An 8,654-nucleotide genomic window follows, 5' to 3' on the forward strand; every position below is an offset into this window, starting at 1 on the left:
GAAACTGGAGAAAACTCACTCTGACATGGGGGAGAACGTGCAAACTCCACACAGACAGTCACCCGAGGTTGGAATTGAACCCGTGCCCCTGGTGCTGTGAGGCAGCAGTGCTAACCACTGTGCCACCGTGCCGCCCTAGGGGGCAGATGCTTGGACCATCATAGAAACCCCACAGTGCAGAAGGAGGCCATTCAGCCCATTGAGTCTGCACCGACCATAATCCCACCCAGTCCCTACCCCCCGTATCCCTACATATTTAACCCACTAATCCCTCTAACCTACACTAAGGGGCAATTTATAGCTTGGCCAATCAACCTAACCCGCACATCTTTGGACTGTGGGAGGAAGCCGGAGCACCTGGAGGAAACCCACACAGACACGAGGGGAATGTGCAAACTCCATACAGACAGTGACCTGAGCCGGGAATCGAACCCAGGCCCCCGGAGCTGTGAAGCAGCAGTGCTAACCACTGTGCTACAGCGCTGCCCAATCGATCAAAAAGGCCCAGGCTTTGGCTGTCCGGATGGACTTGTGATCCCCAAAATTCTGAAGCACTTACTGTAGCAATTCAATTTATTGCATTACCCGCACAAGAGTGCATCAGTAAACCAACAATCACAGGAGCACACAGTTCAATATTCTTTCTCAGGGGCTAGGGAACCTGTAATATGTACAGTTGACATTGATGAAGGAGGCTTTCCACCACAGTTCCTGTGAAAATTCTTCTCAGAATTGAAACCAAAATCAAACCCATCATAGGCGCTGTGTTATACTGAATGTTGAGCCTCACTCTAGGCTGCAGCGCCTTTGCTCCAAATCATTAAGCTGAAGACAGGCTAACACGGCAATGAATTGTCGCTCATTGCTGCGCTTCCTGTCACAAGGACTTGATCTGATTTATGCTTTCCTTATTAGATAAATCCATAAGAGTCAGTAATATTATTTTTATGCAACAGGAGATTACCTGCAGGATAATCACATTCCAGTTATGACCTCAGTTGAGAGTTTTATAACCACTTTAAAGATGGGCTAATAGCCACAATGGAAACCAATAGCAATTTCAGATAGAAAAATTATTCCCTATTAGTTTCTAATTTATGTAATGATTATATATGGACGATGGTTATATGAGCTGACAGGCAATTTATTCAGAATTCTCTGCTGCCTACATCCATTGTTTGCTAACTTTCTGCTACAGCACAATCCCGCAAGAATGTTTTGAAACTTGTAAGGAGGATTGTTACCCAAACAAAGCCATGTATTGGTCTCATCCCTAGCATAGAACGATAGAACTGTAGACTCCCTATGCAGAAATAGGCCATTCAACCCATCGAGTCAGCACCCATTCCCCAAAAGAGCATCCCACCCAAGCCTACCCCTCCATCTTATCCCCATAACCCCACACATCCCCAGTCCAAAGGCGAGTGTGTTGGACCATTTGGGCGCGCTAAATTGACCTTAGTGTTGGGGGGGTTAGCAGGCTAAATAAGTGGGGTTATGGGAATAGGGCCTGGTTAGAATTGTGGTCAATGCAGACTCGATGGGCCAAATGGCCTCCTTCTGCAGTGTAGGGATTCTATGATTTATCATGGCCAATCCATCCAAGCCGCACATTTTTGAACGCTGAGAGGCAATTTAGCATGGCCAATCTTCCTAACCTATACATTTTTAAACATTAAGGGGTAATTTAGAATGGCCAATCTATCTAACTTGCACATCTTTCAACACTGAGAGGCAATTTAACATGGCCAATCCACCTAACCTGCACATCTTTGGACACAAAGGGACAATTTAGCATGACCAATCCACTTAACCTACATATCTTGGGACATTAAGGGACAAATTATCATGGCCAATCCACCCAACCTGCACAGATTTCGACTGTGAGAGGAAGCCAGAGCACCTGGCGGAAACCCACGCAGACACGGGGAAGATGTGCAAATGCTACACAGACAGTTACTCAAGGCTGGAACTAAACTGGAATCCCTGGTGATGTGAGGCAGCAGTGCTAATCGCTGTGCCACCGTACTGCCCCTAATCACAAGATCATGCTTTGTGAATGTCAGTAACAATGATGAATGGTATGCTTGTCTGTCTAGCACGCAAGAAACAATATTTTTCACTGTATAGCAATACATGTGACAGTAATAAATCAAATCAAAATCAAGAACACAATGACACCAATTTAAAGTGATTGGCTTAAGAACCAAAGGCAACATGAGGAAAAATATTTTTAATGTAGCAAGTTGTTATGATTGGGAACACACAGTCTAAGAGTTAGATTCAATTGTGGCTTTCAAACAAGAATTGGATAGACACATGAAGGGACTGTCATATCACAATGTTGTTGGGAGGGCTTTTTTGTTTTTTATTCCAATTTAATCCAGTCAAGTCCAATTCAAAGTCTCAACAAGTTGGGACATTCCCGATCTAAGCTGACAAGACAGGTCTTTCACCTCCTGTCTTGGGCTTGATCTACAGGATCCAAGCTGATTGGAGTAGGTATAGCTCCTCCTCAAAGGCTTGATCTAACTTGCATCTTAGCCAAAAGGCCAAGATGCTGCTTTTAAAAATTGCTTCAAATGAAGCTGAAATATAACCTAATGACTTCAACCAAGCACAGCATGTCAGCACTACACTTGATCTTAGCCAAAAGGCTGAGAAGCAATAGCTGATAAGAACAGATGCTACACTTGATCTTAGCCAAAAGGCCGAGAAGCGATAGGGTTAACATACACAAATTTTAGAGGAACAGTTTGTGGGAGCTTGCTGTGCACAAATTGACTGCCACATATCCTAAACAGCTACACTGATTACACTTTAAACGAGGCTCTATATAAATGTATACCTTTCATTGTCATTATCCTACAGGGTAAATTCATGGATCCAATAAAGACCTGCTAGCTAATATGTTCAACAGAGACTTTGAGTCCTCACTGGCCCAGCACCAGCAGCTAATGAGGCCAGAGGACAAATTGCAATCAACTCCCAGGCCTCTCAGTTCAAGTCCAGCTGGGTCTGTGCTCTGCATACAAAGTGTTATATTGAGTGGATACCAGTTCAGCAGGTCTTAATAAAAATCTAAAGGGAGACCGGATATGGGCACTTGAGGGAAATGAACTTTCAGGGCTATAGGGATAGAGTGAGGATTGAGACAGACTTGATATGCTCTATAGAGAGCTGACATAAACTCGATGGGTCAAATGGCCTCCTTCTGTGCTATAATGAATTTTGCAGATCCCCCACCCCTCCCCCGCTAGATCCACTTCAACAGAGGGCATATAAAAAATACAAAGGGTGCCCAGCTCACCAACTTAAATCCCCACAGCCCAAATCCCTGGGACATAAACCCTCCGATGGTCACCGCCCTCCTTCCTGCTCCTCCTTGTAGTCCCAGCAGCAACCAGTGCAGAGCTCTGGCACCACAGGGAACGCTGGACCTGCCGTCCGCAGAGCGGTGGAAATCCCACTGTAAGTTAGGTTCAAGGTGCGAGGGGCAAGGTTTGGAAGAGATTACGAGGCACGTTTTTTACACAGTGGGCGGTGGGTGCCTGGAACTCGCTGATGAGGGAGGTAGTGGAAGCAGATAAGATAGTGGAGCGTCTGGACAAGCACATAAATAGGATGGGGATGGAGAGATTTGGTTCCCGGAAGGGTCGGGTGTTTTAGTTCAGTCAGGCAGCCTGGTTGGTGCAGGTGTGGAGGGCCAAAGGGCCTGCTGTAATTTTCTTTGTTCTTATTTCTTTGTAGAATAAGAGGGGGAGGTTGAAGATAGAGATAAGGAGAAGCTACTTGAGGGTTGCGAATCTATTGAAATCTGCCCCAGAGTGAGGCGGATACAGAATCAATCAATAGATTCAAGAAAGAGATAGACAAATATTTGATCAAAAGTGGGATAAAGGGCTGTAGGGAAAAGGCAGGGACGTGGAATTAGGATCAGATGGAGATCAGCCATGATCATATAGAATGGCGGAGCGGGCTCAAAGGGCTGAATAGCCAATCTCGCTCCTTATTCTTGTGTTCCTATATTCATTTCTACACTCACTCCCATTGTTTCTTGATTTTCAGAAGGCGTTTGATAAGGTACCTCACAAGAGGTTATTGCAGAAGGTCGAGGGACATGGAGTTGGGGGTAGGGTGTTAGCGTGGATAGAGGATTGGTTGTCAAATAGGAGGCAGAGAGTGGGGGTCAATGGGTGCTATTCGGATTGGCGGATGGTGACTAGTGGGGTGCCCCAGGGGTCGGTGCTGGGGCCTCAGCTTTTTACCATTTATATAGATGATCTGGAGGAGGGAACCGAGTGTATGGTGTCGAAATTTGCTGATGACACCAAGATTGGTGGAATGGCAAATTGTGCGGAGGGTGTGGAGAGTCGGCAGAAGGATCTAGATAGGCTGGGCGAATGGGCCAGGAACTGGCAAATGGAATTTAATGTTGGCAAGTGCGAGGTGGTCCACTTTGGTAGGAATAATGGTAGGGAGGACTATTACTTACATGGTGAAAAACTGCAGCATGCGACGGTGCAGAGGGACCTCGGGGTCCTTGTGCATGAGTCGCAAAAACCCAGCCTGCAGGTGCAGCAGGTGGTCAGGAAGGCAAATGGGATGCTGGCCTTCATAGCGAGGGGGATTGAATATAAAAGTAGGGAGGTCTTGCTGCAACTGTACAGGGCATTGGTGAGGCCGCAGCTGGAGTACTGTGTGCAGTTTTGGTCGCCGCACTTACGCAAGGATATTTTAGCCTTGGAGGGAGTGCAGAGGAGGTTTACTAGGCTGATACCGGAGTTGAGGGGGTTGAACTATGAGGAGAGGCTGAATAAACTAGACTTGTACTCGTTAGAGTTTAGAAGAATGAGGGGACATCTCATTGAGACGTATAAGATGATGAATGGGATGGATAGGATAGAGGTGGAGAGGCTCTTCCCGCTCAGAAAGGACAGTAGGACTAGAGGGCACAGCCTCAAGATAAAGGGGGGGCGGTTTAGAACGGAGTTGAGGAGGAACTTCTTCACTCAAAGGGTGGTGAATCTCTGGAATTCTCTGCCCGTTGAAGTGGTGGAGGCTGCCTCGCTAAATATATTTAAGACACGGGTTGATAGGTTTTTGATAGGCAAGGGGATTAAAGGTTATGGGGAGAGGGCGGGAATGTGGAACTGAGACACAACAGATCAGCCATGATCTTATTGAATGGCGGGGCAGGCTCGAAGGGCTAGATGGCCTACTCCTGCTCCTATTTCTTATGTTCTTATGTTCATTCACTCACACAATCTCTCTGTCACCCCCAAACACACACTCACATGTGCACACGCACTCACACACGCACATGCACACACACACATGCACTTGCACGTACATACACGTGTTTACACACACACACTCACACATGTGTACACACACACATGCACACGCAGTCTCACACACACACGTGCACATACACAAACATGCACACATATGCACGCACACACACATGCACGTGAGCACACACATGCGCAAACACATTTATGTACGTGTGCACAGACATGTGCACGCATATGCGCACACATACGCAATCCCTGCCCTTGTATTCAACTCTTAAACTCTTCTTTACAGCAGTATATGGAAGAGGTGCTGACTGCATTCAAGCTGGAAGGCAAATTGCCAGAATGTTGCTCCCTCATGGGACCGGCTGTAAGACAGAAAAGTCTCTGGTACTCTCTGTACCCGAACTATCAGAGAATTGGATGACCCACAGGCTGACAAGTAATAAGCACTACTTTGATTTTGCCTCAGAATCAATATCCTTTTCACTTGTCAATTAAGTGAGAATGGTGGATCTATTCCCAGTTCATTGTCTATGCCCTCATCACACAGCAGCCAATCTAATTACGTGTCATACAGAGCCAGGGAGGCAATTCCAACATCAGCACAATGAGGAAGTCTATCTGCTGTGTGAAGGTGCTGCCAAATCTCTCTGATGCTGCACTTAATGGCAATACTGCAAGATAGCAATACTGAACAGTGGCACAGTGGTTAGCACAGCTGCCTCACGGTGCCAGGGACCCAGGTTCGGTTCCTGTCTTGGGTCACTGTCTGTGTGGAGTTTACATTTTCTCCCCGTGTCTGCGTGGGTTTCCTCCAGGTGCTCCGGTTTCCTCCCACAGTCCAAAGATGTGCAGGTTACATGCATTGGCAATGCTAAATTCTCCCTCAGCGTACCCGAATAGGCGCCGGAGTGTGGCGACGAGGGCATTTTCACAGTAACTTCATTGCAGTGTTAATGTAAGCCTACTTGTGACTCATAAATAAACTTTACTGGACATCTCTCTAATCACAAATGGTTGTAATTTTTAAAAGCTCTTTCATGGGCTGAGGGCATTGCTGGCTTGCCCATCCCTAATTGCCCCTTGAACTGATTGGCTTGCTGGACCATTTCAGAGGGCAGTTAGGAGCCAACCACATTGCAGTGGGTCTGAAGTCACTTGTCAACCAACCCAGATAATGACGGCAGATTTCCTTCTCTAAAGGACACTACTGAACCAGAAGGGTTTTTATGATGATCAACAGTGGGTGCTAGATTTCCAATCTTTTAACACCTCTGGACAGAGATCCAGACAGACACCTGTCTTCTGACCTTCGTACAGCAACCTCCAGAGAAAGATCCACCCCAAACAGCAGAATCTCAGAGAAATAGACTTCAAGTAAATCTAAGCCTACAGGCTGAGGTAATTGGAGAGGTCTAAATGATATATTTGGAATTATATTCCAAGTCACATCTTGATAGTCAAAGCCATTAGAGTTACCATTATTTTGACACACGTTTGTCCACACATGGAGAGGTTTAATAATGTTATCAAACCCCAATAATGCTTCCCATGAGATGTTTTATGTAACATAACATATCACATACAGGGCTAATGTGAGACCAAGTACAGCAGCGCCCACACAATAAAAGAACACATCACTTAGGCCTAGACCTAGGAGTCAGTTTAGTCTTGGGCAGAGCTGTGCGTACAAGCAAGCATGGAGACAGCTCCTAGCTTGAGCCCTTGTGACACTAATAAATAAACTTTAAACTTTTTAAGTAGGCTTACATTAACACTGCAGTGGAGTTACTGTGAAAATCCCCTAGTCACCACACTCCGGCGCCTGTTTGGGTACACTGAGGGAGAATTTAACGTGGCCAATGCACCTAACTGGCACATCTTTCAGACTGTGGGAGGAAACCGGAGCACCCGGAGGAATCTCACGCAGACACGGGAGAACATGGAAACTCCACACAGACAATCACCCAAGCCGGGAATCGAACCTGAGTCCCTGGTGCTGTGAGGTGGCAGTGCTAGCCACAGTGCCACCAATGAGCATATAGCTGCATTATAATACTGACCCCAATTCAGTTATGCTTCATTGGCGACATAGACCAACTTAATACAAGGTTGGTGCATTTAAAGATCTAATTTAAGCAGGGAAGAAGCTGTTCTTGAGTTGGTTGGTTTCTTGGTTCTGCGACCTCTCTCTGTCTACTCTATCCAGACCCCTCGTCATACATCCTGTGATTATGAAAGTTGTTTTTAAAATTTGCTATGTTTTTTGCTTTTAAAGTTCTTCTAACTTCGGCTAGCAAATGGAAGGGCAGACATTTTAAGCCTTGATGCCAGTTGGCAGGTTCTAGACCATCGATTTTCTCCTATTTCGAACTGTTCATTTTGATTAACAAGCGTGGGTTTCCTCCGGGTGCTCCGGTTTCCTCCCACAGTCGGAAAGATGTGCTGGTTAGGTACATTGGCCGTGCTAAATTCTCCCTCAGTGTACCCGAACAGGCACCGGAGTGTGGCGGCTAGGGGATTTTCACAGTAATTTCATTGCAGTGTTAATGTAAGCCTACTTGTGACGCTAATTAAATAAATAAACATCGAATAAACTTTAAGCACAAAGGGTTGAGTGGGTTCTTGGTGTGGCTGTATAAACTGCAGGCAGCTATGGAGCCTATTATTGTTGACGCAGAGATCAAAATACTCCGAAATTATGAATAAAAACTCTGAATATTTGTGTTGGCAACTGAAGTCACACGTGGACCAGTTCTGTAATATATATCAGCAGATGAAAGGATTTTTTTTTCAAAATACCTGTCAAAACTTGTCAGTTAAAAGGAATGTGTTTACTGAATAATTTGATACGGAGTCATTAAATTCTAATATTGAGAAGTTTTGTCCTACTGAGTGTGCACCACATGTGTAGCATATAAAAACAAACTCTTTTATTCGAAAGTATAATATTAGTGAATTATAAGACCTGGTCTGGCCATTCAGCCCATCGAGTCTGCTTGCCATTCAAACATGGCTGATATTTTTCTCATCTCCATTCTCCTGCCTTTTCCCCATAACCCCTGATCCCCTTATTAATCAAGAACCTATCTATCTCTGTGATAAATATACTCAATGACCTGGCCTCCACAGACTTCTGTGGTGAAGAGCTTCACAGATTCACCACTCTCTTGCTGAAGAAATACCTCTTCATCACTGTTTTAAAGGATTGCTCCTTTCGCCTGAGGTTGTGCCCTGTGGTTCTAGTTTTTCCTACCAGTGGAAACATCCTCTCCATGTCCACTCTACCCAGGCCTTGCAGTATCTTCTAAGTTTCAATAAGATCCCCCCTCATCTCTCTAATCTCCAATGAGT

At 45.5% G+C, this 8,654-nt stretch overlaps 1 pseudogene; it reads right to left on the minus strand.

The window, feature by feature from the left end:
• Positions 1 to 2,518: 2,518 nt before the first annotated feature.
• On the minus strand, positions 2,519 to 2,723 carry LOC145356203 (U2 spliceosomal RNA; annotated as a pseudogene).
• Positions 2,724 to 8,654: the final 5,931 nt, after the last annotated feature.

Source organism: Carcharhinus amblyrhynchos, chromosome 20 (genome assembly GCF_965287045.1).
Source record: "Carcharhinus amblyrhynchos chromosome 20, sCarAmb.v2.hapA, whole genome shotgun sequence".
NCBI lineage: Eukaryota > Metazoa > Chordata > Chondrichthyes > Carcharhiniformes > Carcharhinidae > Carcharhinus > Carcharhinus amblyrhynchos.